Here is a 24,537-nt window from a genome sequence, read left to right as displayed (position 1 = left end):
AGGCGTCTGGGACTGTTCCGTTTGTGAGTGAACAGTTTATAATGTCGGCCAAAGGTTTGGCGATGATGTTAAAAATTGTAAGAAGGAGTTTGGTCGGAAATTGGTCTATTGGATGCGATGAAGGCTTCATTTTCTTAATGATGGATTCTATTTCCAAGGAAGAAGTGGAATCAAAAGATTCTAGGGACCGTTTGTGTGTCGATGGGGGGTGGTTTTGGTCCGGAGGAGGCTGGGAGTTGTGACTGGGGTTAGGGGTGGGGTTGGAGGATGTAAGTGGGATAAGTAGATTTTTTATTTTGTTGTCGAAGAAGACTGCCAGCTCGGTGGATTTGTTTTGTGCTTCTTCTTCCGGGATGATAGGAGGAATAGGGGTGGTGAGTGTGGCAACATATGAGAAGAGTGTTTTGGGGTCGTATATGAAGCTGTGTATTTTTTTGGCGTAGAAGTCTCTTTTGGTACGAAGAATGGTGGTCCTATAGTAGCTCATAGTGGTTTTGTAGGAGTCCCGTGCCATGTTAGTGGGGTTCTTCCTCCATTGTTGTTCTTTATGTTGAAGGTTTTGTTTAAGTGTTCTTAATTCTGGTTTATTACAGGCATGATTAATATTTTTGGATGTCAAAGGGCATATTTTATCAGCTGCTGCGTGGGTGATGGTTATCCAGGATTTCATAGCGGAGTCCGGATTTGTGAGGTCCAAGTTAGTTAGTTCCTTGGAGAGCGTTTTGCTGAGAGTTTCCATGGAGCAGGTTTTTCTAAATTGGATCGTGGATTTGGGGATGTTGTTGGTGGGTTTATTCTTTATGAACATTTCCGTTTCTATAATTGAGTGATCTGACCATGGGATGGGGGTGCAGGTAGGAAGAGCAGTGGTCGAGCGGATCATTCGTAAATATTAGATCTAGTGTGTGTCCTGCTTTATGCGTGGGTTTGTTAATAATTTGTTTGAAGCCCATGGCCATGAAGGATGAGAGGAGGGCTTCGCAGTTGGCTGAGGGAGATGGGGAGTCCACATGAACAACCTGCTCAACAGTTGACAGGGGTCATTTGGAATATTTCTCACTTTACTTAAAACACCTGGTCAACTTTGACATTTATTACAACCTCTCTACTGGGATGCCCTGCTTTCCCTGTTCTTTTAGTATCCTTCAAAGATACTCATTCCAAACCATGCGCTTCTGAGCGACTATCAGATTTTCCCCCATCATCTAGTTTAAAAGCTGCTCTCTCTCCTTTTTAAAGGTTAGCTTCAGCAGTTTGGTTCCACCCTGGTGTTGCAGGAAGTGATCTTGTAGCAAGGTTCATGTTCTCCAACCAGGAGACTTTTCTCCTCCAAGGCAGCATCAGGGCTTCTGGACTGGAGTTGAGACTTGGCTACTATGTCCCTGAAGGTCTCCTGCACAGAGTCTCTCAAACACATATGCTGTCTTTCTCTCTCTCTCACACACACATACACAAGTTCTCACACATGTTCTCTTACATGCTATTTGTTCAGGAACATATACTGTCCTCTATTACATCATCTCTCTCTCACACACACACACACACACACACACACACACACACACACACACACACACACACACTCTCTCTCTCTCTCTCTCCAAAATAGGGTGCAGGCAGCATTAGCCTTCTTTCTTAGACCATGTGGCCCTGATATAAAAGCCTCCTTGCTGTATGGCTCACCGATGCAACAGCCTCCTTCAGCCATGTGGCCTGCCAATGTAACTGTCTCTTATGGCCCTGCCAACACTAGCAAGAGCCTCCTTCAGCTGCGCTGACCTGTCGACAGCAACAGCAGCCTCCATCTGCTGCGCAGGCCCAGCTGATGTAGCAGCCTCTTCTTTTTTGGTCTGAAGGGAGCAAGGACCCAATGCAGCACAAGTGACCTTGACTCCCTTGGACTGTGCCTGATCCAGAGCAGAACAATCATGGTAAACATTTCCTCTCATCTGTACCCAAGGTATTTTTATTTCTATGTTGGACTGAGAAGGGAGCCTAATGAGATAAGTAAGTACAAATGTTTCCTTTGGGTGCACTTATTGAATTTTCTCTAGCTCTTTTAGTCACCCTCATTTGTAAAGCCATTTTATCGATTTCAGTAAAACACATTTACGATCTAATAGATGTTAATAAGAATGAGAAATGCACGGAATATTAGTATATGGTACAGTGCAGGCATCTACTGTTGTAAGGAAATTAATGTCTTCTTATTCTCATAAATAAAGTTTTGTATCCTTGCTACTTACACAGTAATTTGTACTTCACAGAATGCTTTGACCTTGAGTTGTATTTGCGTGTCTCAGAAGCATTCATGCCTTATCTTTCGCTTGCTAGCACACATGAAGGAAGGCAAATTTTATTGGGTTTTGCTAAAATGGCAGGTCTGTCCCTGTGCTTTATATAAGTTGTTTGTTTGTTGCAGTGAATTACAGTAATTCCCAGGAGAGAAGTGTTAGTTAATGGCTAGCACACTATACTCACTCACCAAAGGCAGCAAAGACTGCTTGATTTCACTATGAACGGTTCATGTGCCCGGATTTTGAACATACTGTTCTACCCATTCTCTAGCTTTCAAATTCACAGCGTGCTAATTTTTTTTTTTTTTTTTTTTTAAAGAGTGTTTTTGCTGCCTGGACTGTGTTCCTAGAGGGTAATTTTCTAATAGCTGCATTGCTGTGAACCATGCAAATGCTTTCAATACCAATGCACTTTATACACATTTTCAAAGAGAAACTACAGCATACTTGTGCAAAGTACTGTGCTGTTTGTGCAGGCATCAGAGGGTGGCAGAGGGGTGTGGGGCAAAAGACATGTATGATTGAAAATAGGATAATGGGATGTCTGCACACTGTATTCCCTCTTCTACTCTAACTGCCCCCCCCCCCCCCCCCCCCCCCCAGAAATGCCTTGTTTCCCCCTGGCTGAAAGGCAGTGCACAGGACTGGCTTTAGGATAGGGCAAGCAGGGTGATTAACCAAGGCACAGTGCAATGAGGGGGAGTTGCCAGCCAGGATCAGTCCTGTGTCCTGTGAAGCACAAAGATGTGGCTGAGGAGGCTTCCTTAAGCCACAGCCCATGCTGCACCTCACGTCAAGCAGACCCAAAAGCCATCCTCACCAGGCAATCGGAAGGAGCAGCAGGACCTTGTGCTGCTGTCACTGCTGCTCCTCCCCCATCACTGCTAATACTGTATGTTCAGAATTTGCAGAATAGTGCTTTCTCAGGCCGATGAAATATTGGCTTGCATAAAATGGGTGCTCATGATTGAGCCTCCCTCTCCTAATGCATGCCCAGCCACCTCTCTTGGGTATGTAATGCATTATTTAAATGAGGGGTCGCGCTAAAATGGAGTAGCTAGGGACATTTGTGCATCCCTAGTGCCTCCTTGTAATTGAGTGCACAGGAGAGGTGACTATCAGTGCGGGCTGGGAAAATGGACGCTCAATACGAGCGTCCATTTTCCCCCACCACCGGCACAAGATACCAGCACAAGATACACGGCCTGGACCCTCTACCTTGTGTGTAGCTTGGGTGCCCAGAATTTTTTTTTTTTAAAGACATTTTTGTACTTCAGTGGTTCCTCCTACTTAGTATCACGACGATGCTAAGTGGAGGAATCACACAAACCAGGAATTTTTATTTTTCCAGTGAGCCCTTGAGCATGGCATGCCCTTTACGTCAGCCCTGGGCTAGCATAAAATTTGCCGCATTGGCCATGCGGGAAATGTTTTGAATCATGGGGATTAGCTAATAGCCTCATCTACATGGAATTTACACATGATGAACGCTATTAGATAAGCGATCAATTGGACGCCCATTTTGGATGAGCTAATCCCCAAATGTCATCGGGGGTTATGGATGTGCATCCAAAACATGCGTCAAGCCGTGCGCTGGCCGCAGCATACAGTTTTGCATTGGCCTGTTTGTAGGCTAATCTCACGATGCACAAGATAAGTATACAGGGAGGGCTGGCAGTGATGGATAGCAACAGTGGTAGCAGCTCTACTGGTAAACAGGTAGTTTGCCTGGGGGAAGGGGAACATGGGGGATGGACAGATGTGGTGGCAACACTGTGAGGGAGGCAAGAGGGAGATGCTGAGGTGGGGGAAGAGAAAGTGAGGAGGCAGATACTGGGGATGGGGGTGGTTAAATGTCAGGGGAGTGGATGCTTGGGATGGGAGGTTAAGAGACAGAATGCTGGAGGAGGAAGTAAGAGGCAGGGGAGAAGCTGCTGGAGGATAAAGGATCCCTGTCCTCATCACTCACTTGTAGAGAGAAGTTGAATGCACCTCCTTCCCCAAATCCACAGCAAGGCTCATGGGTGGTAGATCAGTTGGAGAAGGGGGGAGACCATCAACAATTGTTGTCTTGGGCGACATTTTCCCTACAGCTGGCCCTGCCTGTGCACGCTGTAGAAGCCCACGCACTTTTAGCTACTCTGAGGAGGGGCCAATGCAATAAAAGTGCGTAGAAAACAGGTGCTCGTAACGCGTGCCCATCCACCTCTTCTGGGCGCCCGATGTGATATGTTAATGAGGTGCAGCACTAAAAAAGAGAAAATGTGCGTCACTAGCACCGGGCGCCCAGGAGACGTGGCTTTGCGGGTTAGGAAATTTACTAGCGTCAGTTTTCCTAACCCACGAGCAGACACGGGTTAGGAAAAATGGACACTGGTAAATTGAGCATCCATTTTTCTAATCTGACCACCATCAAGACTTTTTTCATGAGGCTGCTTTCTGAGGTTCCTCCTACTTAGCTTTGTGATGATATTAAGTTGGAGCAACCACAGAAAAGCAATATTTGTGGCTATTTTGTTGAGTCTCAAAGCTGGCATTAAATTTTGTGGGTTAAAATGTGCGATTTGAATGCACAGTGATTTTTTTGCATCAGGGGTACTAGCTAATAGCCTCATCAACATGGCATGTACATGTGATAAGCGCTATTAGCTACACGCTGGTTTGGACGCTCTAATCCCATTGTTGTATCGGGAGTTATTCCAATGCATCCAAAATGCGTGTCAAGCTGTGTGCTACGCTGAGTGCACTGTATTGCATCGGCCTGTTAGGATGTATATCAGCTTAAGTGGCGACAGCATTCCTGCATAGGCCCCCCCCCTTCCATTGTGGCCTGATCTTCCAGGCTACAATGGAAGGGGGGGGGAGGGGGTGAGCCATTGTGAGAGTGTGGCAGTGTAGATTTGATTTCAAGGGAGAAGGAATGTTTTCCGTGTGCTCTCTAAGTTAGGCCTACAGCTTAGCACATAGAGGGAGAGACACCACCTTGCCAGGTTCCCAGAAGTGGACTGGAGGGAAGAGAAAGAAATAGAAAGGATTTTTGCAGTTTTGCCCTGGACCTTTTGGCAGGCAGAATCCCCTGCTCAATGGGTCAGTGTTCCGGGTTCAGACCGTGCACATTGGCATTCTATTCAGGGGTTCTGACATGGGGGGCTAATCTCACTGAGGTCTACACTGGGGGCTACCTGAGGGGCTTACCTAATATAAACACACACAATTACAGGGATTATACCTGGGGGCTTAAACCCAGGAGCTTATCCCCTACACAGAGCCACACACAAACTTTGATTCAGTAGACGACTGTTCCAGGTACTTAGGAAAGTAAGTTTATTTGAGCAATAGGACAGAACAAATAAAGTCAGATCATACTGAAGAAGTAATGGGATAAAAAGTTTACATGTTTCCAAAGTATCAGCCTGTGCTATCACGTCCAGAGAGCGCTCTTCCCTCTCTCTAGCTGTCATATTTCCTTACACGAAACTGCTTGGGAAAGCAGCAATGTTCCTTCTCTCTGAGTTCTTATCAATTTCAGGTGCAGTTGTGTGGCTTTCATTCTCTCTCAGGCTTTAGTATAAGTCAATTGCTTGCTTTCTCATCATAGACCTACTGGAATAACTAAATAAACAGACTCTTGCCTGTTCATAAACATTTCTAGGGATGTGAATCATTTTTCTGACGATTGAAAATATAGATGGCCAGTGCCATTTTTAAAGATGGTGCCGGCCTTCCATTGCTCCTACCATGTGACAGGGGTCCGCCAATGGCACCAATAACCCCTGTCACATGGTAAGGGCAAAGGGCCATCGGTGCCATTTTGTTTACTGGCAGCTGACGACCCAAGCGGGAGATCGCTCCCGGGACTCCTGCTTGACCACCAGGTACTTTAAGAAAGTTTTGGGGGGTCGGGAGGGTGGGGGATTCTAAAGAATTAGATTTAAAGGATCGGGGTGGGTTTTTTGTTTATTGGCCGATAAAAAAAAAAAAACATTCGGACTGTGGGAAACAGAATTTCCCTATGGTCCACAAAACCGATTCCGGTTCCGATTCACATCTCTAAACATTTCACAGTGCAAAACAGTAAATAGGAGTTCACTCAGTGGTTGGCCTGTGGCCTTCAAACTATCTATGTCTAGGTGAAAACTCTGAATCCATACAGCCTACCCTCTAAATACATTCTCAGCAAAAGTAACAAAAAATGACTCCAACAGTCAGGAGAGAGCTGTGTCTCTTTGCCCAGTCCAAGAGGAGGCTGCAATGACCATGCAAAGAAGAGAAGTGGGTTGATCAGATTTTAGGGGGTCATTTTCCAAAGCGATCGCAAGCGAAAAGGGACTTTTTGCACGTGAAAAGTCCCTTTTCGTGTGCGATCACTAAATGGGGGCGGAGTCGGGGCGGCATCAAGACCAGAACAGCAGGAGTCGGGGTGGCACCGAGGCGGACATCGTGGACAGCGAAAAGGGAGGAACCCTTTTCGCTGCCAATTTCGTGCCCAATAGCACCACCTTTTATGATGGCGCTATTGGATGCGAAAGCCGGCAGTGATTGCACCGCAGAGGTGCGATTGCTGCCGACTTTCGCAGGCCCGTCCCCCTGTACCGCGCGATTCAAAGAGCTCAGCGGTATTAGAGAATCCAGGCCTTACTTTGTTCACCAAAAGGGAAGGAAACTGTTTTTCTGCCACCCTTCCTTGACTTGAGCTGGAAGATGTAAGGACTGCTTTCAGTGGCTGGCCTTTCCTTCAGGAAGGCTGCAGCTCTATTGTGAAGAAGAGTTGGAGGGAGAGAAGAGAAGAACATCTGGAGACCCCAAATGGAGTTTTCACTCCTGGAACACAGGACACTGCCAGGTTGGAGTTTGGGATTCTTCATGGACCTCAGGTACTAGTGTATCCGTCATGGTTAGAATACCCCCTGCCCACTTGGGGTATTTATCATTCCCTGCCACAGAGGATACGCCAGTTTCAAGCCACTGCCTGAAGGGACACAGCCACAGAGTTAGAGATCATTTAAATCCAGCTCATGTAACTTGGATGTAACTGGACATTTTATTTGCTACACTTCTTGATTATTTTGAACTCAAAGTATACTTTAATTTAAACACCCATCCAGAGAGTCTGGCCTGGTTTGTAAGTGTAAATTCTAACAATTTTGAGCAAATGGAAGTATATGTAACTCGCACAATCAAATAATGAATTTCCATCAAATAACTTTTTCTGTTAATTTTTAGAACACATTCATTGCTGAAAACAGGTATTAATGGAAGGAAAAGACCTCAGAATCCATCATATATGGTTTTGAAATATGCTTCAGATATTGTATTCACTGGTATGAAAAACCTTCCAATATCATCCAATTGTATTAATCACTTCACATACATTTTTTTTTATAGTTTTATTTTTTTTTTTATATTTTTATATTTTTCTTTAAAAAAAAATTATCTTGTGATGTGAGCTGAACCACCACACCACCAATGATAACCAGAGAGTTTTGCAAAAAGCTGTTTCAGGACACTGAATTTGTTGTGAAATAAAGTGCAGCGAAGTTCTTGAAAACGAGCTCCCTGCCGTCTGTTAGAAATGGTTTTGATGTGCACAACTGTCTTGTTTTTTTGTTTTTTTCCAATTCTTTATTTATTGTTTACATACTTAATTACAATAAACAATTTTTACACTGAAATAAAATAATGTCAGACTTGTGGTGACTTGTAACAGAAATTCAGGTAATATCACATCAATATGTTATATTAGTTTCCTCATGCTGATATTGTTTTTATATAAGGCAATGCAAGTGGAATCTACATTATTTGAACGAAAATATAAGGAAAATAATATTAAACAGGAAAAAAAATATACAATATTCTTGACCTATTTTTCCTTTCCTATTTGCCGTTCATTAATCTCAAGAAGATCTTTCAAACCCTTTGGATCCAGAAATATATAGTTATTACCATCTAATGTAATGGAACATTTACATGGGTATTTTAAAGTAAACTTTCCTCCCTTATCTACTACTACTTTCCTATATTGTAGGAAGTTTCTTCTTCGAATCTGAGTATCTTTAATGAGGTCAGGGAAAATCTAAACTTTTTGGCCATAGAAAGTGGTGAATCTATTTCTAAAAAAGGATCTCAATATATTATCTCGATCTGTAGAAAAAGCAAATTGAATTAATAGAGTTTCTCTTACTTTTACCTCGATTTCATCTTGCGATTTTTGTAGCAAATCTGATAAATCTATGGAATTTGCTTCAGGTTCCCTATCTTCATTACCCTTTCTTTCATTTTCTGATTCCAACCTTTTTTTTTTCCACTTAAATAATAAGCCTTAACTGTCACTGGCATACACTTCTCGGGGATTTTCAGAACTTGAAACACATAATTTCTAAAGAGTTCAATAGGGTCCATTTTCTTAATAATTGGGAAATTATTAATTCTTAAATTTAATGATCTTATGGTATTTTCCAAATTTTCTAGTCTCCTATTTGTTTCTTCCTCTTTAACAATCTGATGACTTTGAATCCTTTCGATCTGAAGTACACGCTTATCTATTTTATTTATATCTTCTTTTTGTTTTCCCAGTTCATTTGTATTTTGATGCAATGAATTAGAGGTCTTTAATACCACATCGATTAGCTTATTTATCGAAGTGTCTAGCTTTTCCATATATGACCATAAACTATCCATAGTTACATTTACCGGTTTTGACCATACCTTATTTGCTTTAATTATTACATCTATATTATCAATTTTGCTCTTAACAGATTCCACATTTCCTGGAGTACTGGTTTCAATTGGCTCTAAAGTAGGGTTTTCCAAAGACTCCAAGCTTATTTGTTGTTTTGAATCATTAAAGTCCAGGTTCGCATTAGGGTTCTCATTACCAAGTTCCTTTCTGGTATCCTTTGGTTTTAATGATCCCTCTGATATACCACTCGGGTTAATTAGGGGAAAATCCCCTTCTCTTCCAGGTGGTGATGGAGGAGACGGCTCCCCAGGGCTCTAAGATATATCAGTAGTCAGGGAGGAAGCACTTCGTTCCTATGCATTTCCCCCAGCGACTAACACCTGTGGGGTTTTCTGCGGGTCAAGCCATTCTAATACTGTCTTTTGACCTATATCTGAAATTGTCACTTCACTAGGAGGCCGTATTCTGCCCTTCCTCTTAGTGTGTGGCATTTCTGAAAGAGTATTAATTTTAACAGAAAGCCAAGAGAAGTATAAATGGTGTTGTATATTCTATACAAAAGAGATCCCACTTTGGGAAGCCAGATAGAGTCAGATGTATATTGATCCTACCTGGAGGTGTTGTCTCAAGCCATTTCAAACTGGTAATCCTTAGAGATAGGAAGAATTAGGACAAAATCCGACAAAGTCCCGGCAAAGCCCTGCTTAACCACGTGCGCCCCTTGAGCACGCGCGGCTTAAGCAGCGCGTCGACTGCGCGCCACTATGAACGCTGATTAAATACAGTCACTTCCGTATCTGGTCGAGGCCATGCCCCTCCGGCGCGTAGGAAATCAGCTGTAGCTGTGATTAGCAAACCGTCGGGGCAAGTGCTTACCCCCGGGTGCAAAACAGCTTTTTCTTTAGCAGGTAATAGGTATGTATCCTTCTCCTCTGGCCTCCAACTGTCTTGTTTTTATGCATACTGTTAAAGCTTACTCTATGCTTATGGCCAGGGACACAAGAACACTTAGACTCAGTAAAAAGTATAATGTATTTTTATTAGTCAATATAAGTGTTCTCGGGAGATGCTGGGTACTGGGTGCCCTTAGTCTTTCAAACTGACCAGCATCTCCTCGTATACAGAAAGTGATCCTTGTTTTATAGGTAACATTCAAATACAGGGTAGAAGGTTCTAGAGACTTGCATGACTGCCCAAAGGATCATTCACATAAGTTGTGATGTCAACTGCATGATTAAATCATCGCTAACTATCCTGATTGGCTTCCCAGGATGTGTAGCCCATTTCCCATGACTTTCTTTGTTCTGGTAAACTGTTACTGGTCAAGACAATCAACACGTCTGTAACTGTGTGGATTACAAACTCCTGAGAATAGTGCCTGAAGCTCCCCTGTGGTGATTCTATGAATAGACATCACCTGTCTGGTGCCAGCTTGCCTCCACAGATATCCAGGGACATTCTGTAAGTCACTCAGAGTCCATTCAGCTCAGGCAGGCCAAAGACACGCAGAGGGTTCTGGGGATTTCCTTCTCCATTTTGGTCTTCTGTGTTCAGGCATACTTCTCATTTCCCTCTTGTGCCACTTACAAATGGCAAAGTGGCACACCCAAGTACCAGTTCGGAGGACAGAACTGTATGAAGTCATTATGGCAAATGGGCTAAATGTGTAAGCTAAGCTAACCTTGTGTGTGTTATCCCTCTAGATCCCCCCTAAAAGTAAATGAGACTAATAGGCAGACATGCACTCTTGAATTGACAAATAATAACAGCATAACTAAGTTTCACTAGGTAGCCATTAGCTCTATGATTGAGCAATAAGGGTACCTGCATTATAAAAAGGACCTAATTTATAATAGCAAGACCACATATGTTATTTTTCAGTCAAGTAATTACACAATAGTGGAGTAACAGGTAAAGATAAGGAGAACAAAGAGAGACTAGTATGAAAATATTATGTTTCTCATATAATACTAGGTATACTGGGCAAATCTTTACAAGGAATACTGTTATTGTAAACAACTACCCAGGATAATATTCATTACAATGGCAAGCAGGGATATAATCAATGCACGTTACCAGAAAAGTGAAGGACAGCATAAGGACTCATACTGTGTTGTGCGTACATCCTGTGGGACAAGCTACAAAAGCGTTGCAAAAAATAAGACATGTTCTGGTCATAGACAGAAATGGGCTTAGGTGAACAGAAGTGTCACGCTACCAGAGCACATCTCTGAGCGCTTGTGACTAAACTCTAGGTAAAGCAACCAATAGGTAGTGTTACAGGAAGAAATGCTCAAAAAGGTATATAGGGAAAAATAGAAGGGGCTCACTAAATTCAAGTATATTGGGTACAGAAAAAATACTTGTGTAGAAGCAGCAATAGAGCAGAATTTACCTCAAGGGAATATTTGATTTATATGAAGACATATCACACTGTCAATTGGCCAGCAGTGGGTCAGGGTGTTTGGTTAGTGTGATCAGATTAGCTTTCATAGATTAAAGTAAAAAAAGAACATATCAAATAATCATCTCACTGACTCAGCAAGTAAATGCATATACTCATTATAAGGTGTAGGACTGCATAATGCTACAAAATACTGGAACTGTAAGGCTACTAAAGACTGCTTCAATTCAGACTGTGGTATTAACTTAAAATCTAAATAGTGACAATTTTAAATGTGTACATAACTAAAATATTGACTAGGTGTATCATTTCATATTTTTTGTTACTGACAATCAGTTATCACATATGAAATTAATGTCCATCTGATGAAAAGTGCCCAATGACTTCTGTGCATAGGATGGGATGATTTCTGAAATCAATGACATTTGACGTATGCAGATCTCTCAGCTGGGTGGATTTCTGACATCCGAGCATAGCCTCTTAAATCAGTATTAGATGTATATGTTATTTAAAGCCTAATATAACAAGCAAAACAAATTCAAATTAATCAATGAGACAAATTCTGTCATGGCCTTAGCTCCCTAAATCTGGTAATCCCTACATCTGCTATAATAATAATCCTTCTTAATTATTAGGTAATATGAATTTAAGTGCTCAGACATTACACAGACACATGCATTTCACTAAACTGACACACAGATTCACTCATTGCATTCTTCAGGTGTCATGACACACATAACACAAAAAAGACAGATAACAAGTAACATATTTGAGCTCAAAAAGTAGACAAAAAAGTATTTGGATCGATCCAGAATAAAACAAAAATTAAAATTAAAATGATCTATTTAAAAATGAGAAAAATCAAACTGAGGAAAAATATAATCTTCAAGCTTTACAGCTCAAATGGCAAGGAAGGTGTTTTCTTTTTCAGTCTGAAAAGATATAAACTCTGGCATACAATAAAGTAAGGTTATAGTTAAAGTGAAATTGCAGCATCATTGAAATTAACATTATGATATATCTTAATTCAGCAAATAGCAGTTAAGTGAATTTCTTCACAAGGTGTGGTGAGTGAACTGTTCTCCATCTGGGATTTAAAACCCTTTGTGTTCCTTTTCTTAAGGTGATAATGAAACCTGGGACAGACAGTTTTGTACTTTGGTAGAATTTATTTTATTTCCTTTCTATGCTCTTTATATAGGTAGTTCTGTAGGGTGCCTTGCACACAGATCTTGTAAATACTGTACTTAATAGATTGTTTAGATAATCACAGATGCATCAGTTGGAAGTATGAAGGTCTTGGACAAGGTTTAAAAAATAGAAGGGCTTCAATTGAAACAGGCACCTATAGAAACTGTTCCTGTCTGTATGTGAAAGTAACAAACTGTCTGGCTGAATGCACAACTTTGGAGATTGATGCAAAAGAAAGCTCTATTTCCATGGCTTTTAACAAATCCCTACGCGCATATCTATTGAAATCCGGCGTACTTTTGTTTGCGCCTGGTGACGAACAAAAGTACATGCTCGCGCTTTTTTTTAAAATGTACACCATGATGCATAGAATGTCATGCCAGCCTGAGAACATTGCCAGTCATGCTGAAGTGCTACCCTTGCAGCACAGCCTTATTCGAGGAGGCGCAAGAGGGTTCTAAAGATCTGAAGCACAGAAGATCACATCCAGAATACCCAAAGGAGCTGGACAGAAAGATGGCTGAGATGAAGCTTGACTGTAATTTCTACAAGCATACAATCATCTACCAAAAGGAAAATGGAGATGTTAGGAAGCGCTAGGAGACCGGTTCCACTTTCCAGGGGTTTGTGTGTTCTTGGACCATGGCTCGACTCCAGAGGAACTCCGAAGAGGTGCTGAGGCAGGTGAGGCATGCCCGAGCATGGGCTGGACAGGAGCAAGGCTGAACTGCAGACGATGGAATATGGAGCAGGAACAAGACTGGAACGAAGACAATGATGACTGAAGGTACTGACCCTGCACCGGACCTGCACGCTTCGGGAAGACCAACAACACAATGGCTTTTGAACGGTCCTTTGCCCTTTCAAGCCCTTTCGGACCTGCCGCTGGATAATGGCAAGAAGCGGCAGACCGGATGAAGGCCAGGAACAAGGAAGGCTCAGGCGAAAACACTTGAACGAAGACTCAGGAGTGAGGTTCTGAAGACAAGGAGTCAGGATCAAGAGTTGGGTTGAGACTGCAATGCAGCGCACCCTACACAGCCCACCCGCTGGGCTGGTAGTGGACCACGCTGGAACCGACATAGACTCCAGACAAGATAGTGGAGCGACTGAGAGGAACATGTCTTAGAAACTGTACAGGCCTGCACCGGGGCATGCCCTACACAGCCGACAGTGGCTGGTCGCGGACCATGCTGGAATGGCACAGGTTCTTGCAGAGTCTTTGGCAAGGACGAAGCAGGCGCAAGGAACTTCGTAGACCAGGGACAAGGATTCAGGCGGAAGTCTCTCTGAGGCTTGAGCTGCGGTAGAGAGGAAGGCAATGTAACACGAGGCGCCCTACTCAGCCCGCCCATGGGGCTGGTTGCGGACCATGACATGGCACGCCAGAAAAGGTGGCGATGAGGAACCAGGGGTTCAGGATGGATAACGGACATCAGGAACAGAAGGCGGACATCTGGACTGGATCACGGACATCAGGAACTGGAAGACGGACATCAAGACTGACCGTGGACATCAGGAGAAGACAAGGATCTCCAATGAAGATCACAGGACCTTGAAGAAGCGATGGAACAGTGAGGATTCCTGGAGCGAAGGACAGGAACATCCAGGAGCGTCTAACTCCTTTCGAAGGCAAAGCTGGACTGAACGCTGATCCCTCTTGTAGGGCTGAGAGGACTACGTCTGGGGAGGAGCTTGCAGGGGGCCACACCTGGCTGGCCCCATAAGAATGGGGGAGAGGTGCCCGCCCGCACCTAGGAAGAAGCTGGAGAAGAGCAGGATCGATGGTGGTGTCCTCAGCCACGTGGAGAACCCAGGCTGGAAGAGGAACAGACTGCAGGAGTGGCTCATGCCGCGAAGAGGAAGCAGGCTGCAGGCACCAGCAGGGATGGCTTCCCTGCCGGCTGAAGACCCCGGCAGCGGCAAGGATGGCTCCCTGCCATCCGAGGATGTCAGGAGCAGCTCCAGCCGTGAAGACTGAAGCAGGAGTGGCAACAGCGGCCACAGCCACAATCAAAGACTCCTGCCCGTGGTTCCAGAACCGTGGAGGAGCCCGGAGTGGTGCGGCTCAGATACTGCAAAGGACGGTGTCTGCTGCGGCCCAGCTGGAAGCGGAAGGTTAGGGGCCTGATGCGGTCATCACGGGCAGGTTCACAACAGGAGAACAAGTCAAGTATGATATGAACTGTCTCCTACCTAATGGCAAGGAGGTAAAGGAACCAGACACCTTGCATTATGAGCCGGCTTCTGTAAAACCAAGTTTTGCTGAAGAAGAATGAACAATTCTTCCCCTAGTGGTGGGGAGTTTTCCAGTTTCAAGTACCAGAAGTGATCCAGCATCCAGAAGACAAATGGCATGGACATTTCTCTTTGTTTTTGTTTGTCTATGCTTCCTTTACAGACACCTGTTCCAGTTGGGCTGGGTAGGCCGAAGAGTTGCAGTAGTTAAAAGAACTATTAGCTTATCCTCCATGGGTGGGCTGGACTGGTTTCAGTGAGGATCTCTACTGGCAAGTAAATGACCTAGCCAATTAAGAGGCATCGAAGAACAAAAGACCAGCTTTGATGGACCTTGTGAAGTTACTGTTACTTACATGAACCCTTTGGTTGAGGCAAGATGGGAATATCCCCCCGAAGACAACCTCGAAGTAGGGATGTGCAGACCAAAAGTTTATGTTCATAAGTCCATAAGTCGAAAGGGGGGGTCAATTTCAGTCAATATGGACATATGGAGAATTCCATAAGTTGAGTCTATGTCCATACGTGCAAATAAAAATTTAAACCCCTCACCCTCCTTAATCCCCCCCCCCAAGACTTACCAAAACTCCCTGGTGGTCCAGCGGGGAGTCAAGACGCCATTTCTGAACTTTTGGCCAGCTTGGGGGGGTCAGGAGGCCCCCCCAAGCTGGCCAAAAGTTCCTTTTGGGTGCAACGAGGGTCCCGGAGCGAACGCGCAGGGAATCACGTGACGCCGCGTCACTCCGACGTGACGCCGACGTCACGTGCTCCTCGCAAAGGAGTTCAGAAATGGCGTCTTGACTCCCCGCTGGACCACCAGGGAGTTTTGGTAAGTCTTTGGGGGGGGGGGGGAATTAAGGAGGGTGAGGGGTTTAAATTTTTATTTAGGATCAACAATCGCAATTTCCAACGTATTCAACATAGCTATGTTGAATAAGTTGGAAATCCGATCGTTTTCGCCTCATCACTTTTTTAAGTTAAAAAAAAAAAAAGTTGCGTTTTACATTTAAGTTCAAAACGAATGCACACCCCTACCTCGAAGGTCTTTGCTGTCAGCAGGCGGAATGTCCCTCAGGAGGACGAGGCTTGGTCCAAGGTCTGGGCTAATAGTGAGCAGCAGAGAAGCCGAGTCCAGGAGGTAATCCAGGTTAGGACAGGCAGCGAGCAGTAGAATCCAATAGACAGTCCAAATTGGGGTAGGCAGTGAGCAGCAGAGTCCAGGAGGCAATCCGAGACAGGGCAGGGAGCGAACAGGAGAATGCAGTAGACAGTCAAAGTCGGGGCAGGTGGTGAGCAGAGTATCCAGGGGCAATCCAAGTCAGGCAGGCAGGCAGGCAAACAGGGTATCCAGGGGCAATCCAAGTCAGGCAGGTAGGCAGGCAAATAGAGTATCCAGGGGCAATCCAAGTCAGGCAGGCAGGCAAAAACAGACCAGAAGCACACGTCAGACAGGGAAGGAACCTGTAGCTGAGGCAACGATCCCAGGCTGAGCTGTCCTTAAATAGGAGCAGCTTGATACATCAATCCCGAGCGCTGCTGAGAATTCCCGCTGCAGGCCCTTTAACAGTGGTACTGCCGCGCACGTGTGCCTAGGAGAAGAAGCAGCAGCAGCAGCAGCAGAGTGTTTTAGGCATGGCAGTTTTCTTGGGTTGACCGTGTCTTCTGGGAACCAGCGTGGACAAGGTGGTCAGGTAGGAACAGCCCACTACGGAATGCGAAGGAGGTGAGCCGCGATGGGTAACAGTACCCCCTTCTTTAAGGCCCCCTCCTCACGTCTTGGTTTCTTGGGATGAGAGGTGTGAAAGGTCTTTAGAAGATTTTTATCTAGGACATTTGAAGCGGGTTCCCAAGTATTTTCCTCAGGGCCAAAGCCCTCCCAAGAAAGCAGATACTCCCATTTCTGATTCCTACGGTGAACATCCAGTACTTCTTTTACTTGGTAGACTTGATCCTCGGATGTGTTGACGTGGTACAGGCATTCTCCAGGGAAGGCCAAGTAAGGTCCAGTGGTTTAAGAAGAGATACATGAAAAACAGGTAGACGCAGTTAAAAGGTTACGGGACTGATTTGGCGAAGGACAGGAAATAGACCTACATATCAGAATGCCAGTCTCATGGAGGGTAGATGAAGTCGAAGATGTCGGGTACTTAACCATATCTTGTCTCCAGGTTTAAACTGGGGGGCTGGTCTACGATGCAAATCTGCGGTGGTCTTAGCTTTTTTTGCTGCCTGTTTTACCATCTCTTTGGTACGAATCCATAGGGCAGTGGACTAGGCCACTGGCAAAAGGACTAGGCCACTGGCAGTGGACTAGGCCACTGGCAAAAGGTACCGATAGAGGCATTGGCAAAGGTGGTGAAGGCTGCTTCCCATATACTATCTGGAAGGGAGAGGCCCTGGTTGCAGTGCTAATGTGAGAGTTATGTGAAAACTCTGCCCACAGTAAAAGAATAGCCCAGTCATTCTGATGCTCATTGGTATAGGCTCTTAAGAAGAATTTCACTGTTCGGTTGGTACTGTCGGCTTGACCATTGGCTTGGGGATAAATGGTTGTGTGATCCAGTGCAATATCAAATTTGCGACAAAAAAAGCACCAATACTTGGCAGTAAATTGTATTCCTCTATCAAAAATAATGTGTATGGGGGGTCCATGTAATCGAAATATGTGAGTGACAAACAATTGGGCCAGTTCTGGGGCTGAGGGAAGGCCTGGAAGAGGAGTAATGTGTACCATCTTAGAAAACCTGTCGATAACAACCCAAATTATAGAATTGCCTTCAGATGGAGGAAGAGCCACAATAAAGTCCGTGGATATGTGGCCAGGTTTTCTTTGGAGGGGGTATAGGTTGCAAAAGCCCCCGCTGCGGGCCCTTTAACAGTGGTACTGCCGCACACGCACCTAGAAGCAGCGGCAAGGCGTCTTAGGCATGGCAGCGTTCTTGGATCGATTGCGTCTTCTGGGAGCCGACATGGGCAAGGTGGTCAGGTAGGGACGGCCCGCTACAGAATGCGAAGGAGGTGAGTCGCGATGGGTAACCGTTACTGATCAATTGCTTAACTACTTATTCTTTCCTTTAGGTGGGAATCCTCAACCAGGATATCTTGCCAGTTGCTACTAACTTATTTTTCTTCCAGATTCCAGTATTTGTCCTGAGTCCCTACTATAATGGTTTTTCTTTTGCAGGCCACGTGAAAGAATTATGAACAGAGACGTGATGTGCAGTAATTTGGATGTGAAGTTAAGTGCCAAAAGGTTGTGTAAACTGGACATGGGGGTACATGTCAATTGGGTAGCGAAATTGTTACGATTTCTGCCCGCAGAGGTATTCTCCACGAGCAGGCCTCTCCACCCACCTGGTTTTCCAGCGCAGCAACCTTCCTGGCATACCGCTGACGTGGTCCGTGACCAGTCCCATGGGTGGGCTGTGTAGGGTGCCTCACGGTACAAGGCCATCCTCATCTCTGCAGCGCAACCCTCTGGAAGACCTCCTGCTTCAGTCCGTTGTTTTTAATCCTTGAGAATCGAATCCTGCTTCAGAGTTGTCCCGGTCTTCAGAGCCTATTGCAACCTGCATTAGTCCATGTCAAGTCTCTGAACTTACCCCTGAGTCCGGCGTGGTCCATGACCAGTTCCGCGGGGGTCTGTGTAGGGCACGCCCCAGTGCAGGTCTCTGCAGTTGCTTTGTCATGTTCCGGTGTCAGTTTCCACTATTCCTCCTGGAGTTCTGCCTCGAGCCCAGCGTGGTCCGCGACCAGTCCCACGGGTGGACTGTGTAGGGCACGCTGCGTCGCAGTCTCGCACCAGCTCTTGATCTCTATTCAGCCCTCATTTACAGTGTCTCGCTTCAGCCCTCATCTACGATGTCTCGCTTCAGTCCTCGTCCATGATGTCTTCATTCCAGTCCTCGTCTGTGGTGTCTTGCTTCAGTCCTCATCTATGATGTCTTTCCTCCAGCCTTCGTCTAAAGTGTCTTCATTCTTGTTTACAGTGTCTTCGTTTTAGTCCTAGTCCAAAGTCTTCTGTGTTCCAAGGACTCCGTCTGCCCTCGCCCTCTGTCCGGCCTGCCCATTGCTGTACTCAGCGGCAGGTCCGAAAGGGCTTGGAATGGTCAGAGGACTGTTCATCAATCAACATTGTGGTGTTGGTCATTCTGGGGCGTGCAGGTCCGGTTGAGGGTCAGACCTTGTACCCTAGTCCTTGCTTCAGCCTTGTCCTGCTTTCGTTACCCATGCTCGCACCAGCTCACCTCCCGCAGTATGGCTTGGGGCTCCTCCCTGGGTCATGCTGTGGCCCAAGGGCTCACATCACCAGCTTTAGAGACGACCACGACTCTGTGCCTTGAAGTGAACAGCTGCGGAGGTTGTACTCCTAACAGGACCTGAAGGCCACCGTGCCTTCGGGTCGTAACAGGATCCGAAGACCCTAAGCCCTTGGTCCCTACAGCTGCCAGAGGTCGCGCTTGTAACAGGAATCCCAGACTGACTATGATATTCTTATGTGCTGGTATTGTGAAAAGAGGTGTGGTTTAAACTTGAATTCCCATTGCTGGTTTGGATGCCCTCTAGTGGTCATAATGGTGAAAATTTAAGATAAAGTGTAATGGTGTCCAGCGTTACACCCAGGAACTGCGTAAGTGGATGAATGGAATTTTTCTGTACTTGTTCCCTGCTGGATAGCATGGGGTGATGGCCTTAGATGTGATGATCCCTCCTTAATCCTTGGTGTTCCTTGTGTCAGGCCAGTGGAAGGGGCAGTAAGGCTCATTGTTTCCCCAATTCTGTTTTGAATGGAAGAGCCTGTGTGCCTATTTTTTTGGAGTATTTCCCCTAGAAACTCAAAGGGTTTAGAAACTCACAGATGTTTAGAATATGAAGAAAATGATTTATTTATTTATTTTATTTATTTTGAACTTTTATATACCGACATTCATGTAGAGAAATTACATATCATATCGGTTTACAGTGAAACAAAAACATTGCAAAAAGCATTACAATGAACAGGGGTTACAATGAACTGGGAGAACAGGGTAGAACTAAATTTACTATTAGAGAAACTGTCGAATGAACAAAATCTGACTTGCAGCAATAAATGCAAATACATATAAAATAGAGCTTATGACCGATAATACGCTATTAAGAGCAGTCCACTCTAGTCCAGATGGTGAGTACAACCAGAGCGAAGATGAGAGCATTCCTGGTTGGCGGGAGGTTCCTTTGGTTAAGGAAATGCCTGACTGAATAGCCAAGTTTTGAGATTTTTTTTTAACGTTAGATGGCATGGTTCTTGCCTGAGATCTGAGGGAAGAACATTCCATTGCGAGGGACCAGCGGTGAATAGGGCGCGTTTCCTAAAGGTGGTCTTTACTGGGGAGGGGGGGGGGGGGGCGTAGAGAATGCCTTTATGGGCAGATCTGACTGGTCTGGAAGATTCATGGGGACGAAAAGGAAAATTAAGATCAAGCGGAATTAGATTGTGAGTGGCTTTATGAATCATCGTAAGGACTTTGTAGAGAATTCTGAATTTGATGGGTAGCCAAGTATGGGCGTGATGTGCTCTCTTCTGTTAGTATTGGACAGTATCCTGGCGGCGGAGTTCTGTACCATCTGAAGGGGTCTGATTGTGTTTACTGGGAGACCTAGAAGGAGCGAATTGCAGTAGTCGACTTTTGAGAAAATTATGGATTGCAGCACCGTGCGGTAGTCCTGAAAGTGGAGGAGGGGTCTCAGCTTTTTCAAGACTTGTAATTTAAAGAAACAGTCTTTTGTGGTTGTGTTGACAAATTTCTAAGGTTGAACTGACTATCAAGCATAACGCCGAGGTCTCTCATGTGTGGGGAGATATTTAATTGTGAAGTGATTGGTGTATTGGTTAGTCCATTATTGTCATCTTGGGAGATGATAAGGATCTCAGTCTTGTTGGTGTTCAGGACTAGGTTGATGCTTGTGAGGAGGTAGTTGATAGATTGTAGGCAATTGTTCCAGAAGCAGAGGGTTTTGTCAAGGGAGTCTTTGATAGGGATGAGGACCTGAACATCGTCCGCGTAGATGTAGTGGGTTAGCTTAAGATTTGTGAGAAGCTGGCAAAGCGGAAGGAGGTAAATGTTGAAGAGGGTGGGAGAGAGAGATGAGCCTTGGGGGACTCCCAGTGAGGAACTGACGGGGTGGGATTCTTTGTTGTTAATTTTGACCTTAAAGCATCTATTACTAAGGAAAGACTTGAACCATCTGAGAGCTGTGCCTGTAATACCAATGTCTATGAGACGATCTAATAGTATTGAGTGGTTCACTGTGTCAAAAGCTGCGGATAAGTCTAAAAGCACGAGAAGGTACGGTTGTTTTTTTTCTAGGCTGAGCATGATGGAGAGTGAAATTAACAGAGATTCTGTATTTAGTGCTTTGCGGAAACCGAACTGAGCTGGGGCTAGTATCTTGTGGGTGTCCAGATATTCCGAGAGTTGCTCGTTGACGATTTTTTCCAGTAGTTTGGCAATGAACGGTAAGTTAGCTATCGGACGGAAGTTGGCGGGATCATCTGGTGACAGGTTCGGTTTTTTTAGCAGCGGTTTGAGAATCGCGAGCTTGAGGGCGTCCAGTGGCGTAGTGAGGGGTGGGCGGCCGCGCCGGGTCTAAGGGGGCGCCAAAAAGCTATTTTAAATAAAAAAAGAAATTAGTATTTTAAGCCCAGATGTAAGTGTTGTTGAATACTGGCAGATCGTCTTTTTTTTTTGTTTGTTTTGTTATGAGAGATTTATAGTAATGGTAATTCAATTTACTTAGGGGCGCCTGTGCTCTAGCCCACGCCCAATCCATGTTCCACTTAGCAAGCATGAAACTTAGGAAAACGAGGGGTAGGAGCAGCCCTGACCCTATTTCAGGTTGCAGGGTGGTCGGTAGAAAAATCAGTTTTCTGTTACTTAAGCCTCAGCCGACCCAAAACCAGGGATCCATCGCACCCGGTCCGCCAGTTTTACAAAGGAATATAAAAAGGAGAGCGGATCGGTTCCCTAAATCAGGCATCACATACTAGAAGGCGGACCAGAGCGGCATTTCTGGCGGTTCAAGGCTGATGATGAGTGTGGGCGAAAGCGGTTGAAGGATGGAGCCTGCCGCAAGCAAGCTTCCATTATCTTAGCTGTATAGCTTTTGTTTCTGTACAGCTGCTAAGTGAAAGACCTGATTAGCGCGTTAAGGGCAGAGTTGGATGTTATGGTGAGCCCCACCCCGCCCTCCAGGGGTGCAGGATGAACCAACGTGACGAGAAGCCGCCCGCAAGTTGCAGCCCTCTCTAGGCTGCAGTCTACTTTTTTCCTAGCAGCGAGGGTCTCAGCCTTTTCTTCTGTTTTCATGTATGCAGAGAGCTATCCCCTCAACCCTCATCGCGCTTGGTTTTGGTTTGTTTCATACACTTTGCAACTTTTAATTCTCTAGTACTGCAAACAGGAAAGCGCTTTTAGCCTCCGGCTTCTCCACTCCCTATCCTCCCCTGTGGCGCGTGCTTCAGCGCTCTCCCGCACAAAATCTTGTGCATGCGGCGTCAGCTCCCCTTCCCCATTCTCACCCTTCAGGTTCCCGCACGTGATCCTCTAGCACCAGGCAGGCAAGGGAGGTACAGCTCCAGGCGTCAACGTCACCCGGGTCCTCACTTGAGCCGCGCGCATGCGCGTGCTGCCTGACATGGCGGCGCTGTGGCGGTGCGGATAAAGTAGGTAAGATAAAGTAGGTAAGACTGTAGCGGGTGTTCGCTCCATGAAAATCATTGATGGAGGGAGGGGGCGCCGAAGAAGTCTCTTGCCCCGGGCGCCAAATTGTCTAGCTACGCCACTGAGGGTGTCTGGTACTAGTCCTTGTGCAAGGGAACAATTTATGATTTCCGAGATGGGCTTAGCAATGGTTTTTGGGATGGAGGTGAGAAGATTTGATGGTATTGGATTTGAAGAATGAGAGGAGGGCTTGAACCTCTTGAGCAAGATTTCTATCTCCAAAGAGAACGTGGCTTGAAATTATCGAGTCTGTATTTTTGCTGAGTTGTGGGGTTGTAGGGGAGAAGCAGTTGGTTGTTGTTGGAAATGAGAGGCGCTACTAAGTTATTGATTTTTTTTATCAAAGTACATAGCTAGTTCTTAGGCTTTGGCTAAGGCTTGGTCATCGGGAATAGATGGAGGGGAGGTTTTTGTGAGCGATGAGACATATGAACAACATGATCTCAATACACAAATCACCACATACGTCAAGATCTTCTGACAAACTAATTCTAATCATTCCACCCCTGTCATCTGCGAAACTATCGGCCACTAGAGACAGAGCCTTCTCGATAGCAGGACCGATAATATGGAACTCTATCCCAGGATACCTAACCTCTATCAGAGATCCCAAAACCTTCAAAAAAGAACTAAAAACATGGTTGTTTAGACAATCATTCACAGACTGATTTGATAAATCTTGGTTTTTCCCACTTCTTGATTTCTGTAACAAGCCTTTTTCTATTTAAGTTATATATTGCCTACTGATAACTTATTCTACTCTGCCTTTTGCTGAGATGTTATATTTATATTATCTGTAATTATTTTCAACCTATAACTCGTTCTCTGTATGAAGTTTTATAACTCGTTCTCTGTATGAAGTTGTTTCACTGTAAACCGGGGTGAAGGCACTCAGCTATACTTCGGTATATAAAAGAATATAAATAAATAAATAAATAAATATGAGAACAGGGCTTTAGAATCAACGATAAAGTGGTGAATTTTTTGGGCAAAGAAGTCTCTCTTTGTTCTGAGGATCCTGTTCCTGTAACGGTGCATGGTATCTTTGTAGGCCGCCTTAGTCATTGTAGAAGGGTTTTTCCATCATCTATGTTCTTTGCTTCTTAATTCTTGTTTGAGGGATTTTAATTCAGATGTGAACCATGGTTTTCTGTTGTCGGTGTTCGGGAGAATAACTTTAGTAGTTGTAGGGCAAGTTAGATCTGCTACTTTGTTGGTTATCTTGAACCATGAAGTGGTGGCCGCATATGCATCTGAGAGATCAAGCTGATCTAATTCTTGGTGTAAAATTTTATGTAATTGCATAGGTGATGACCTATGGGGTGGAGTTCTCCTCAATGGAGAGCAACTGGAGGTTTGTAAATATTGTAAAGAAATGTATTGAGTGTTATGTGTTAACTGTGAGATCCTGTGTCTACAGTCTACATTGGGCATAGGCTCCTCTGGGGTTAGCGTACCTCCAGGTAGTCAGACTTGGTAGTGTAACACCAGTTTTCATTGTTGTCTGGTTGTAAATCTCTTGAAAATCTGTGGATGTATCTTAATGGAGTTTCCAACATTGGGACACAGGACACTAACAGATTGGAGTTTGGGATTCTTCATGGACCTCAGGTACTACGTAGGGTACTGCCATCCCATTTGGAACACACATCATTCCCTGCCATGGAGGATAAACCAATTTCAAGCCCCTGCCTGAAGGGACACATCCACAAAGATAGAGATCATTTAAATCCTGGCTCATGTAAACCTAAGGATCCTGGATGTAACTGGACATTTCATTTGCTGCACTTCTTGATTATTTTGAATTCAAAGTGAATTTAAACACTGATCCCGAGAGTCCAGCCAAAGAGCAAGGGTAAAACACACCCTTGCTGTGCCCTGGATCACCGGACGGCTGTTGGCTGGCGCGCGCACCTTCTTCAACAAAGGTAAGGGGGGTTCTAGATAGGGCTGGGGGGAAGGTTAGGT

The 24,537-nt window shown here is 45.0% G+C and overlaps 1 long non-coding RNA gene across 1 annotated transcript in view; it reads left to right on the top strand.

The window, feature by feature from the left end:
- The first annotated feature begins 1,872 nt into the window (after positions 1-1,872).
- Positions 1,873-24,537, top strand: part of LOC115089495 — a 40,745-nt gene continuing 18,080 nt past the window's right edge. The window contains exon 1 of the long non-coding RNA XR_003856115.1: positions 1,873-2,007. This is a non-coding gene — a long non-coding RNA (uncharacterized LOC115089495). The remainder of the gene's footprint in view (positions 2,008-24,537) is intronic.

The sequence above is a fragment of the Rhinatrema bivittatum genome, chromosome 4, assembly GCF_901001135.1.
Source record: "Rhinatrema bivittatum chromosome 4, aRhiBiv1.1, whole genome shotgun sequence".
Classification (NCBI taxonomy): domain Eukaryota; kingdom Metazoa; phylum Chordata; class Amphibia; order Gymnophiona; family Rhinatrematidae; genus Rhinatrema; species Rhinatrema bivittatum.
The sequence above is the reverse complement of the archived record's forward strand: the minus strand, read 5'-3'. Positions and strand labels throughout refer to the sequence as shown.